The following is a 14,358-nucleotide window of genomic DNA, read 5'->3' as shown; positions in this document are numbered from 1 at the left end:
ATTTACCGACAATAATAAGATACTATGCAAAAAACAGAGAAAGCAAGATTAAAGAGAAATCACACACACAGCTGAACCAAACCAAACCAGGTGCAAATGGAGACTTCAGCACAAACCAAACCACAAAGGATGGCCCAGCATGGAGGACACTTGCAGTGGAGAGAAGCAGCTGTCATTTACAGTGTCATACGACACTTCATATGGTCGGAGATTCTTCACCGGGATGATATAATATGAACAAAGTTAATAATATAAAAGGTAGAAGACCTAAGCGGTTTTAAGCCTCAGAAAGCCACAAAAATATCATCATTTGGAATCTGACCGTAATTCCAACATGAAGCTAATCATCATAGGCGTCAATTGCATCCTAGATCTAATTTAGAAGATAGATTGCCCAACAATCATTGGGCTAAAACCCCCGAAGAAAATGACGAAAGACTGCATCTCCCATATTTTCTAGATGGAACTGTTTTCTTAGCAATTATGGTAGACATTGCTGCATAGATTCTCTACTACCACAAATCCATCCCACACATTAACAACTTGGGAAGTAATTAGCATTTCAAATTGCAGCCAGCACCGTTCACAATACTTAACAATGCGAAGTGAAAGTAAACAGGGTAGCATAGATACTCCCAACACATCATGATGATTGATGACACTCAAGGCGGCACAAAAGGCACCAGGTGATAGCAAAAGTGCTAGCAAAGTCATATAAATTGTTTAGTTCCACTAGTACTATGAAGTAAGAACTAGGACCATGCTCATAAAGGATGGAAGCTCCGAAGGCATACATGGCAAACTAGAAGTACCACCTTATAGCCCTATGAAGAATGGAGGCTCCATATACACAAATCTTTCTTCTTGCATCTCATTGAATGGAAGGGGAATTAGGCTCTCTTGGATGTACTGATTAGTGAAGTATACTGGATGCTTGGCCTCTTTGATTTCGACATAACCCAAAAACTTTCCATCAATGTCACAATGCAATAGAAAGTCAGGATCATGTGGGCCAGTACACCAACAGGTCAGCAACTCACGCTGGTTAAGCAGCGCCATCTTAGAAATAAATTTCACACTTAAACCAAACTGTGGTGACGTCTTCATCGTTAACAAGTTAATCCGATACTTCAAGGCCCAGGCCTCAGCATCATAGTCTTGCATAACCCAAATCTCTATGGTAGCATTACTGCTGCTGCATGAAGCAAGCTTGTCGTCCATCTCCAACAACGACAAACAACAGCCGAACTGGTCAGGATTGTGCATCCACCGGAATGTCTCAGTTACTGTGTCGAATAGCATAATGTCCACAGGAGTCTCCATGTAGATTCCTGTTAACCAATGAAGGTTGCCGCGGTGATTGAGTTGTGAACTATAGCAGGAAGCAAAAGCATCTTGACAACTGTATCTTGGCAAACGCGATGACACTGACGGCCGACTGATGCTCCTCGGCTTGTCAGATCCTACCGTGAGAACATAGCCGCGATGGTAGACATACGAGAACCAGAGCACCCTGTATTCCCCAGAAGGTTGGTGCCGGTAGAATCCGGCTATGTAGAAGTCAGAACCCCATGGAGATGAAGATTGAACTCGGGGTTGTGGTAGTGGAGCACATTTGCAAGTGGTTGGGTTGCAGATCCAGAAATAAGATCCACAGGACAAGATAAGAAGGCCATCACAGGCACCTGCGAGTTTAATTAACTTAGAGTGTCAAATGATTAGCGAGAGCTTTTGATTGGAGGCCATGGCAGGCACCTGCGTGATCTCAAACAGCCGGGAACATTCCAAGGGAGCAATCCGGAATTGGCGAGAGCTTTTAATTAACTTAGATTCATGTTTGGCATTGAGCTGAATTATAGGATAGAGAAGATTGTCTTCGATATCGTCAAGATTCCGTTACCATACAATGGGATTCTTGGTCGCCCAGCGTTGGCAAAATTCATGGCGACATCCCACTACGCCTACAACACTCTCAAGATGCCAGGGCCGATGAGCGTCATCACCATCCACTCTGACAAAAAAGACGCAGTCATCTGCATCAACAAGCTCTACCGGGAAGCAGTTGCAGCATCTACGCCAAGGCACTTGCTCCTGCCGACAAAGCTCCCAGGGTAAGAAGAAGAGGAAGACCGGCAAGACCTCTCACAAGGATTCTGGGAAGCACTCCTCTTCGGAGTGTTGCACACTAATACGTCTCCAATGTATCTATATTTTTTATTGTTCCATGCTATTATATTATCATTCTTGGATGTTTTACAATCATTTTATAGCAACTTTATATCATTTTTTTGGGACTAACCTATTGACATAATGCCTCGTGCCAGTTGCTATTTTTGCTTGTTTTTACTTCGCAGAATATCAGTATCAAACGGAGTCCAAACGCAGCAAAACTTTTTGGAGAATTTTTCTAGACCAGAAGACACCTGTTGGGCCAAAGAAGTACCAGAGGGGTGCCCCGAGGGGGTCACAACCCACCTGGGCGCGCCTGGGGGCCCAGGCGCACCCTGGTGGGTCGTGCCCACCTCGGTGGCCTCCCGCACCTCCTCTTTGCTCTATAAATAACCCAAAAATCAAAAAACCCTAGGGGAGTCGACGAAACACAATTCCAGCCACCACAAGTTCCAGAACCACGAGATCCAATCTAGACACCATGACGAAGGGGTTCATCATCCTCATTGGTGCCTCTCTGATGATGCGTGAGTATTTCATTGTAGACCTACGGGTCCGTAGGTAGTAGCTAGATGGCTTCTTCTCTCTTTTTGATTCTCAATACAATGGTCTCTTGGGGACCTATTTGATGTAACTCTTTTTTGCAGTGTGTTTGTTGGGATCCGATGAACTTTGAGTTCATGATCAAATCTATATACCCATGAAACTTATTTGAGTTTTTTTATCTTTATATGCATGATTACTTATAGCCACGTATTTCTTCTTCGAATCTTTGGTTTAGTTAGGCCGACTAGATCAATTTTTCTTGCCATGGGAAGAGGTGCTTTGTGAAGGGTCCGATCGTACGGTGTTCTTTCCCAATAACAGAAGGGGCAGCAAGACACATATGTATCATTTCTATGAAGGATAACAAGATGGGGGTTATTCCTACATGAATAGATCTCTTCTACATCATGTCATCATTCTTATTGCATTACTCCGTTTCTTCATGAACTTAATACACTAGATGCATGCTGGATAGCGGTCGATGTGTGGAGTAATAGTATTAGATGCAGGCAGGAGTCGGTCTACTAATCTTGGACGTGATGCCTATATAATGATCATTTCCTGGATATCGTCATAATTATTTAATGTTCTATCAGTTGTCCAACAGTAATTTGTTTACCCACCGTATGCTATTCTTGAGAGAAGCCACTAGTGAAATCTACGGCACTGGGTCTATTTTCTCATCATATATTTTCAGCTCTATATTGCTATTTGCCTTATTCTTTATTTGCATCTTTTATTTTCAAATCTATATTACAAAAAAACCAAAAATATCCCGCTGAATTTAATTTGTCGTTAATCTATTTGCATATACCAATCTATATCTTTACCAATCTTTTAGCCGAGAGGGATTGACAACCCCTCTTACGCGTCGGGTTGCAAGTATTTGTTCTTTGCGTGCAAGTACCGTTTACATAGTGTTGCTTGGTTCTCCTACTGGTTCGATAACTTCTATAACTGAGAGAAATACCTACCGCAGTTGTGCTGCATCATCCCTTCCTCTTCGGGGAAATATTGACGCAGACACGAGGCATCACACACTCATTGAGGATGTGTCGGAGAGCTCTGCCGGTAAGAGCAAGAAATCCAATGCAGCTCCATTAGCAACCAACAAAGTCTCTGCTATGGAAGATGGCATGGGCGACACTTTCACTATAAGTGACACCCTTGACGGCAAATAGAAAAGTGCGCTCGTTACCTTCGTACGGACGAATGTCGATATGTTTGCATGTCAACCATCTGACATCTACGGTCTTCCCAGGGAGATAATTGAGCACCACCTTGTTGTCTACCCTCATGCGAGACCCGTCAAGCAGAACGTCAAGAAGCAAGCTTTGGAACGGTAAGAGTTCATTGCCAAAGAGATCAAGAAACTAGAAGCGGCAGGCTTGGTCATAGGAGTACTTCATCCAACATGGTTGGCCAATCCAGCTGTAGTGCGCAAATCAAATGAAAAATGGAGGCTTTGTATCGATTACACTGATATCAATAAAGCCTATCCAAAAGACCATTTTTCTTTGCCACGCATCGACCAAATTGTGGACTCCACTGCCAGCTGAATTACTCTCTTTTCTTGATACCTACTATGTTTATCATCGGATTTGTATGGCCAAGAAAGATGAGGAGAAAACAACATGTACTCGCCTATGTAAGGTAGTAGCCAGTCTAGCGCTATGAGTATGACTAGGTAGTACTCCAGCTAGCATGTACCCTGACGGTAAATCATGAGCATCTGTGCCATGTTACTTAATTATTGGTCCAAATACTAGCGTGTAGGGAGTGCGATGCAATACGTGTGCGGTGTACACCATGTGTTCGCACACAATTGACTGTGAGCGGAGTGAACCAGTACTTCCACGGAGACATGTGGTTGTATTATTGTTTTCTTTTAAGGTAAATACACCGAGAGTCTCAGAACTTGCATGCAACAATCAGTTTGGCATACAAGCTTGAAATACGCGATTTTGGTCATTGAGCTTGTGCCGGCGTGTAAATACGGTCACATACCCCGTATGCGAGAGTTGGCAATCAGCGCATCTTTTTTTGCATAAAACAACCTCGCCTGGTCTATACATTTTCAAGCTCCAGCTCGGGCGTATCCTATGTCTGCATCCTTATCTTCACCTTCGTGTAGTAGCTAGTCTAGAGCTATGAGTAGCGAAAAGTCCATTCTGTACCCGAGCTCATATGCTCCCGCATGAACAGTAAAATCAAAAAAAAATCAAAAAAAAATGAAAAATTCCAATTTTTTTTTGAGACAAACATTGACAAAAGTTCTAAGTGTCTGCAAAAATTCGTCATGAAATCACATTCCTAGAAGGCGTGGCAAAAAAAAAACAAATTCAATGCTTCAAAATGCGTTTGAAAGTAGCTTTTTCAGAGTACTTTTTTTGTTTTTTTTGCCACGCCTTCTAGGAATGTGATTTCACGACGAATTTTTGCAGGCACTTAGAACTTTTGTCAATGTTTCACTCAAAAATAAATTGGAATTTTTTGAATTTTTTTTAAATTTTTTCCGATTTTACTGTTCATACAGGAGCATATGAGCTCGGGTGCAGATTAGCCGCGTCCTATGAATAGTAGTTAGTATTCCAGCTAGCATGTACCCTCGCGGTATTCGTGTGCATCTGTGCCACTTTAATTAATTATTGGTCCAAATACTAGTGTGTAGAGAGTACGATGCAATACGTGTGTGTTGCACAATTGACCGTGAGCGGAGTGAATCATGACTTCCACTGAGACATGTGGTTGCATTATTGTTTTCTTTTGAGGTAAATATACTGAGAGTCTTAGAACTTGTACGCGACGGTCAGTTTGACACACAAACCTATAAAATATGTGATTCTGGTCATCGAATTTGCATGGGCACGCAAGTACGCTCATATATCCCGTATGCGAGAGTTGGCGATCGGCGCGTCATTTTTTGTATAAAACCGCCTCGTCTGGTCTATACATTTTAGCCTCCAACTCAGGTGCAACCTATGTCTGTATCATTATCTTCACCTGTGTAGTACTACCTCTATCCTGGTTTATTGATACCCTTCGCATTTTGTACTTAATTTTGATCTTAGATTTAACTAATAAAATGTTAATACATGTAACAGAAAATAGTATCCCTGAAAACTTTAAATACGAATCCAACAATATAATTTTTGATGACATGCATTATTATTTTCTTACTTAGAGCATCTCTAGCAGATCCCGTATAATGCCCCGACCCGCAAAATAATCGCCAAAATACGGGTCCGCGCGAAAAAAGTTGCCCGATCAGACCCCGCAAACGCGTTAGACCCGTAAATATTTTTGTGGGGCGTGGCAAAATTCCCACCCCAACCCGCGAAAATGCAGGTTCTCCCCTCGCCGCGTCGATGCCCTCTATATAGCGGAATCGGTTGGCAGGGGGACATTTCAGCCCACGCTTTCCCCACCCACTGCCGCCGGGCCGCCGCCTACGGTTCCGGCCATACCAGCTGTCGGGATCACGCTGGCGGGCCGCCACACGCCCGAGATTGTCCTCCACCACTTCCTCCTGCCTCGATCGGCCGGAAAGTTGCAGATTGGCGCTTGTTTGTCGCGGTTGCCGGATTTGGCGTTTCCGGCCATCGGCGGCTGCACCAAGCCCTGGATTGGTCTGGGAGCACCACGCACGGCCTCGGCAAAGCCCCAACGCTGCATGCAGGTACTGGTTCGTCCTCTAGCCGTTGTCGTTGGTTTGCCGGCAAGGACTCGGCCGGTCGTCGCCCGGGCTCGGCGCTCGCGCAGTGGCTCGCAGGCTCGCCGATGCCGCTCATACACTGCGATGACTGCACACAGACAATGTTGTGGCTAACATCTAGCACACCGCAACACCCCGGATGGGTATTCTTCAAATGCGAAAACGACGGGGTATGTTCTTGTTTTCATTCGGCTTTATCAACCTATTCGGTTCAATTTCAGTAGCTTATTGATATGGTCATGTGTGTAGGAAGGTGGATGCTTATTTTGGTATTCGGAAGAAGAATACATCATTTATTGATAGGAAGAAACTTAATAGATATTCGTGCACTCGTTGGTAGAACTGAGGCTAATGATCAGCTGCATGTTGAATTAGAGAAGAAACTAGAGGGGAAGTAACGTCTACTTCTTTAGAAACAAAGAAGACGAATGAAGAATGCAATCAAGAATTGCAGATCAACAATGAAGGCATGGAGATGTTGGTCCAACTAGTGGGAGCAGTTATAGAAGTTGGATATCTTCTAAAATGCGTAGTTGTGGTTCTTGTTTTCTTTGGTCTTGCTATTCTAGCAAAGATTTGGTGAATTATTATGTATCCAATGCCTTGAACAAAATAAAGAAGCAAAGAAATGTGTTTTCATGCCCGAAATTGAAATGCAAATTACTGATTTACGGGCCGGCATGGCCGGTGACCGAGCAGACCCCGCAAAGCGGACCTGTAAATAGGGATATTCCACAGAATACCCCTTTTTATGGGTCCGCTTTACGGGGTCTGCTCGACCGCCGGCGTGGATATCCTTTTTTGCGGGTCTGCTCGGCCACCGCCCCCGCCGGCCCGCAAAGTCGTTTTTCCGAGAACTGTAAAAGTATTTTGTGGGTCGGCATCCTCCTTGCGCTCCACAACAATCGCCACACTGACGGTCGTACTATTGGCTGCCACATACAGGAGCAAAGGCTCTTTTTCAATAGGCGCCGCAAGGACTGGCGGCTCAGCTAATTGTTTTTTGAGTGCCTCAAACGCCTTATCAGCAGCATCACTCCAGCCAAAATGATATGTCTTCTTCATCATCTGGTATAAAGGAATTTCCTTCTCTCCCAGGCGGCTTATGAACCGGCTTAGAGTCGCGATATGACCCGCCAGGCATTGGACATCATTGACACACGCCGGCTTAGCCAACGAAGTGATAGCCTTAATCTTCTCCGAGTTAGCTTCAATACCTCTCTCTGAGACCAAAAAAACCCAATAGCTTGCCTGCAGGTACACCAAAAACACACTTGACCGGGTTAAACATCATTTTATAGACCCGGAGATTGTCAAAAGTCTCTCTTAGATTGTCCAGGAGAGTCTCCTTCTTTTGAGACTTAACCACAATATCATCCACATAAGCATGCACATTGCGCCCAATCTGACTGGGCAAGCAACTCTGGACACAACGTTGATAAGTCGCATGGGCACTCTTGAGCCCAAAAGGCATAAAAACATAGCGGAAAGCTCCGAAAGGCATGATGAAAGCCATCTTCTCTTGGACTTTAACTGCCATCCTGATCTGATGATAACCAGAATAAGCATCTAGGAAACATAAACTCTCACAACCTGTTGTGGCATCAATAATCTGGTCAATACGAGGGAGAGCAAACGGATCAACTGGACAAGCCTTGTTAAGATCTGTGTAGTCAACACACATACGCCAAGTGCCATTCTTCTTGAGTACAATCACCGGGTTGGCTAACCACTCAGAGTGACAAACTTCAATGATGAACCTAGCCGCTAAAAGCCGGGCCACCTCTTCTCCAATAGCCTTACGTCTCTCTTCATTGAATCGACGAAGGAACTGCTTGACTGGCTTAAACTTAGGATCCACATTAAGAGTGTTCTCAACGAATTCTCTCGGTACACCTAACATGTCAAAAGGCTTCCATGCAAAGATGCCTTGATTCTCACGGATGAATTCGATGAGCGTGCTTTCCTATTTAGGGTCCATATTAGCCCCTATTGTGAACTGCTGAGATGAATCGCCAGGGACAAAATCAACCTGTTCAGTGTCATCAGCTTGAAACTTCAACAGAAGGTCTTGCTCAGTAGTGGGCTTCTTCAAAGGAGTCATATCGGTCGGGTCAACATTGTCCTTATAAAACTTGATCTCTTTCATAGCACAAGTCGACTCAGCATAAGCAGCATCAGCTTCCTCACACTCCAAAGCGATTTTTCGGTCACCATGGATCGTAATTGTGCCCTTACGTCCTGTCATCTTAAGCTGCAAATAAACATAACAAGGTCGGGCCATAAAAATGGCATAAGTCGGCCGCCCAAACAAAGCATGATATGGGCTCTTGATTTTGACCACCTCAAACCATAATATCTCTGCCCTATAGTCATGATCATCACCAAAGGCCACTTCCAAGGAAATCTTTCCCACAGGATATGCTGATTTACCATGTGTGACAGCCTGGTTTTTGCCCTGTTTTCTTGGCTTGATTTTCAGTTGAGTTGATTTTGGATTTGGAGTTTTGGATCATTTCATTTGGACTTAACCACTTGGGTATCCCTTGATTTTCACCCAAGTGCTCCCTCTCCTCCTCACAACCATCATTTCACCCCTGACCAACCCAACAATGTTGCTTGGAATATTTTTCTTAAATGAAAAATATTCATTTTGGCCTCCTAAACCCTAGCTAACTCATTGAGCTCCAAAGCAACCCTAATTTTCCTTGCCCCAAAAATCATGAGAAAAATCCCAATTATTCTTTGGACCCTAGGGCACCTTTCTGAGAAAAAATATTTCACCACCCTTTGAAATATTTTGGCTACAGAAAATAAAGTCACTTCTGGGCTGAAATGGTAGTTTCTACAGCAACTACCTTTTTACTAGCTCCATTGTAGCTGGGTTTCCCTGAGCTTATTTACCTTAGTAAGAGATAGTAAAACCCCAAAGCTCAGCCCTTGAATCCCAGTGGTTTGACCACAGTAACTCCCCAAAGTTATTGTCCAGTAACTTGTCAACAACACCATTTTACTTCTACTGCACCTGGAACCAAACCAAACCGTGGTAACATCTCAGTTTACTAGGGACTACACGCCAGACATCTTTTTTAGTGCATAGGGTGGCCTGATGTCACGGTCCATACGGTGACCGCGTTCGTCCGAGCGTGCTGGCATGCAATACACGCGCTCTGCGCGTCGCCAGCGCCTCTGTTGAGCGCGTGCTCACCGCTCGGCCGGCCAGAGCGTGCCACCCCTCGCCACCATCCTCGTCTCCACCTCCTTAACTCCCCCTGCCACTCGCCGACACCGGAGCTCGCCACAGCGAGCACAGGCACGGTCCGGCCAATGGCACAGTGCGCGCGCACTGTGTTCGTCTCTTTCCCCTCGCTCCTGTGCTCGTCCGCGCCCGCGTACAGTGCTTGTGTGACCTCCATCGCCTTCTCCATTGCTCTCTGGCACCGTTCGTCGCCGGGTGCCAGGGACAGGTGTCCTCCGGCGGAGCCTGAGCCCTCCTTGTTGCCCCGCCTATAAAAGCAGCCCCTCCGCAGCCTCTTGGAGCACCTCAGCCTCTCCCACTCCCTCCTAGAGCCAGTAGAAGCCGCAGCCCAGCCGGGCAGGCCGCGGGCTGCCGTCTCGGAGCCGAGCTCGCTGGCGATCCCCTCTGGATCGTTCCCGCAGCTCCGGCCCCTCCCAAACCAAGGCGACCCCGCCAGGGCCTCCGCCTCTCCTCCGTGAAGCCAACCCATCTAGACGGAGCCCCTGGAGCCGCCCCAAGCCGCCGTCTTCTTCAACTCCGGCAACCTCCACCCTCTATCGCCGCTGGAGAGGTCAAATCCGATGCCGTCCGGCCACCGTTAGCTACACTACGGGTACGGACAGGTGCGCAATCATCTTCTCCGTCAATCCCTCCCTCTCGTTTGCCTCCAAGAAGCCTTACCGCCGGCATGAGCTCCGGCGAAGCGCCACGCCCCTCTGTTTCCCTCTCCCCTCCCTCCGGCCTGACTAGCAGGGCCCGCTAGTCAGCCACTCATTACACATGTGAAGTGGTATGAGTGGTGGTGCCCCGGGAGTTTACGCTTTCGACGTCACCCCCTATATTTTATTATTTCAAATCCATTTAAATTCCACGAGACTTCAAATGGCCATAACTTTTTATCTACAAGTCCGAATGCATTGATTCTTTTTGCATCGTGTTCTGTGTCCAAAAATCTAGCAGCACCCAAAAGATGGGATTTTTTCTTGCTGTCTAGATTTTCTGGCAATTTTCAGAAGGTTTCTTGATATTTTCTTTTTGTGGTTTTGAATATTTTCAGCAGAGCCAGCTTGTCTTGAGGATCACCAGGAGCTTTGTGAACCTCATCAGTACTAAGGCAAGCCACAGTAACATTTTCATGGTGCCACTTCAATATTTGTGATTTTCCTACTTGAACTTATGATTATTTATGCATTTAAATTATTTATATGATTATATTCTGTTAACTGTTTGTCATGTTAAAATACTTGAACTACAGAATGTTTGAAGTGAATCTTGTTGATAAGCTAAGGAGAACTTAGTTGCATGAGATGAATAAATAATATGATCATAGAGTTGGGTAATTAGTTTAATTAATATTTTTGCATGATGAAAAATGATGAGATTGCTAGTAATGATTCTGGTATAAGTGAGGTGTGATCTTATCCAGAGTAGAAGCATGAGTTGATGATGGCTCCGTAGGACCGTGGTTGATTCAGTTGTTTGCATGGTTATGTGGTGCACATGTTAAGTGATGCATAGTATGGCACTATGACACCGGTTATTTTCACAGACTAACCATCCCACCAGACCTTAACCTAACCCCGGCCAAGCTCCTCGTGTAAGATAGCCACACAGTGACCCGACACCTTTTGGCAGTCGGTGCCTAACCTATCAACCTAGCCTTTCGATCACACGTCAGTGATCGACACCTAAATAGCCTCTTTCGCAAGCGTGCGGAGGAAGACTCCGTCCCCTTTTTCTATAAAAAGGACACGCTAGCCTCAACCCCCTCCAGCTAACCCCGACAGTGAGACCCATGAAGAGGCCTCGACGTCCACAAGGCATGCCCACTTAGATATTAACGAGGTAGACTAAGTCACTCGAGTAGTACCGAGTCTTAGTATGTCCACTCCTTGTAACTGTGTGATCTTGTATCGCCATAACTAAATGGTGTTCGCTTGTGCGCCCCTATTTTAAATAGTAGCCATGCATAAGTATGTACAATTGCATTTTTAATTCCGGGCGTAGCTACCAAAAGCCAACCCTGACGACACGAAGTTTGTGCTATGAACAAACTGTTTGGTTTTAGCTAATCGGAGTAATTTTTTTAAAAACAACCCTTAGCAAATCTCGAGGACGAGATTTTTCTTAAGGGGGGTAGTGTTGTAACACCCCAAAATTTAACCATGATTTGTTTATTAAAATTTTGCCAGGAAATTAAATTTTTATTTCTGAATTTATCTTTTGATTTCAGATCTACTCTTTTCTTCTGAGTTGTGGAATTCTTTTTATCCAAATAGAAACCTTTCAAAAATGTCGTTCGGCTTGTATACCCTCTCTAGAAACATTTCTTTTATCAGTGGAATTATTTAAATAATTATTTCTCCCTGAACTTTATTTCTTTAAAAATGATCTTCTTATAAGTTTTAGGGTCCCATTTGCACTACAACCCTTTTATAAATTTATTTAGAAATCCCACCAAAATTTGGGGATGACATATGAGGTCCCTAAATCACTTTTATGCAAAAATATCCTTTAGTCATTTGGAGATTTTGAGCTCTACCCCAAGTTTTCAAATCTGGTCCAGTTTGCACTTTTGCACTACAACCTATTTAAATATTCCTTTAAAACTTCCACCAAAATTAGGGGAGGTTAGTAGGAGTATATAATTCAAATTGGTGCAAAAATCCACTGGTGTTATTCAAAAAATTTGAGCAAAACATCCTCTTTTGCTCTCTGGTCCAGATTGGCTTTTTCTACTGCAACCCTAATTTATTTTGCTCTAGTGCCCATGAGCTTTTTCCTGCTTAGTCCTCCCTACCAAACCCTTAAGTCCAGGAGAATGGACCCATTGGAGTATTTTTGGTCCATGAAACTATGCCCTTTTCTTTCTGTCCAGAAATGGTTTTCTCAAAAACTTACACTAACAAGTTTTTGTTTTTGACAAACTAACATTGACACCCTCTTTTTCATCTAAAGAGACTAGGATCTGGAGATTTTGCCCACCCCAAGAGTTGCCTAGATGCCCTGGGCATTCTGTCAAGCACCTTGTGTGCATGGTCAGTTTTGACATAGTTTCTGGTTTGCACATTGGACCTGCTTGCTTTGCCTAACCAGCATGTCTAATGCTCTACCATAGTCTATAGCCCCAACCTGCTAAAGCTCATGTGATTTGGAACCCTCTAGCATGCCTTGGCATTTTGCCGAACATGCAGCGTGCGTGCTCTGGGCGCGCCCAAAGCGCATGTTTTGCACGCGCGCGCACCGAGCTGCCGCGTCTTACTGCCGCCTCCCCGCGCCCGTTCTGGTCCCTTCCCACTCGCAGCCAACACGCCCGCCCCCTCCCTCGCTGCAGAGCCGTCCTTGGAGCCCCACAGCGCCGCCGTCAGGTCGGCCGTGGCAACTAGCGGCCGGCCACAGCAGGCTCCTGCCCTGGGCAGCGCCGCCCGAGCCACCCTCGCTCGCCAGCTTCCCTCTGGAGCAGCTCGAGCTCATCCGCAAGCTCGTTTGCTAGCGCACGTCGCCCTGCAACTACAGAACGGCGGTTCACCGATCTTATCCCCGGCCGCCGTCCGAACTGACCTAGGCACGCTATAAAAGGAACCCCCGAGCTCGTCCGGCCCTCAGGCGACCTCCTACCATCCCACTAGTGCCCCCCCCCTCACGGCCAGCAAGCGACAACGGGAAGCCTTCTTCCTTGTCTTCGATCAGTTCGGTCGCTGCCGCACTCCGGTCTCGTTCGTCACAATCAAGGCCTCCCCCGTCCATCCAGCACCACCACCCGACTCCTCTCGACCTTGCGGAGCTGCCCAACCCCTCAGCTTCGATCGGGAACCATCGCAGCCCAAATCCCCAAATCCTCCCGAAGCCACCTCCGCCGCGGAGCTCGCTGCCGGCGACTCCCTCCGTCCCCACCAGCCTTTCGACCACCGGGAGGACCGCCCTGGACTGGCGGATCCATCCCCGCCCTCAGAACCCCGCGGGGAGCCGCCGTTCACCGGCATCGATCGCCGGAGCCCCGCCTCTGTTCGGCCAGATGAGGAAGGAGGCGCGGGCGACCGGTCAAACCTGACCAGTGGGCCCAAGGGACCACTGTCAGTGACCCCGCGCCGGTCCACGTGGTTTAAGTGAAGGCCTAAACTCAGAGTACGTCTCCCACGTGTTTTTTATTATTCGAAACGTTTTTTTCTTTTTCTGTTTTATTTAAAAAACAGAATTTTGACTAAACTTTGACTGGCTATAACTTTTTAAATATAACTCCAAATGAGTTGATTCTTTTTCCTACCTCTCTCAAATTTTACCTAGTTTATTTTAAGATTTATTTCAAAAATAATTAGGAAAACTTTTTGTTCTGTTTTAAAGCTTGTGTTAATTTGAATATGTTCAAAAATAGGATTTTGAAGAAGAAGTCAACCTTCAAAAAAGTGCACCACTTGCATACTCTTGAAGGCAAGCATCCTGAACCCTAGCATAATATTTTGTGTGTTGTTTGATACGGTTTCAACACCACCTTGACATGGAGCATTCGTTATTTTATGTGATGATACGATCATACGCATGAATGCATAATGAAGATTTCTTTGCTGTTGGAAATGGATATGTTTGTGATGGTAATCATCCTCGTATGCCTTTCATGCCCGCCGGAAGGAAACCGGGAAAGTCTCTGTCTTGGGTAGACACGAGCTTTTCTCTAGTTCCTCGTCGAGACGAT

General features: G+C 45.7%; 2 non-coding genes across 2 annotated transcripts; both read right to left on the bottom strand.

Annotated features, from left to right (window-relative positions):
* Positions 1-47: 47 nt before the first annotated feature.
* Positions 48-225, bottom strand: LOC119342463. Its single transcript, XR_005165595.1, has one exon. It is a non-coding gene; the product is annotated as a small nucleolar RNA Z112 (small nucleolar RNA).
* A 51-nt stretch (positions 226-276) lies between these two features.
* On the bottom strand, positions 277-357 carry LOC119342483. Its single transcript, XR_005165609.1, has one exon. It is a non-coding gene; the product is annotated as a small nucleolar RNA snoR77Y (small nucleolar RNA).
* Between the last annotated feature and the right edge of the window lie 14,001 nt (positions 358-14,358).

This window comes from Triticum dicoccoides, chromosome 7B (assembly GCF_002162155.2).
Source record: "Triticum dicoccoides isolate Atlit2015 ecotype Zavitan chromosome 7B, WEW_v2.0, whole genome shotgun sequence".
Lineage (NCBI taxonomy): Eukaryota > Viridiplantae > Streptophyta > Magnoliopsida > Poales > Poaceae > Triticum > Triticum dicoccoides.
Note: the sequence above shows the minus strand (reverse complement) of the source record. Positions and strands in the feature narration are given on the sequence as shown.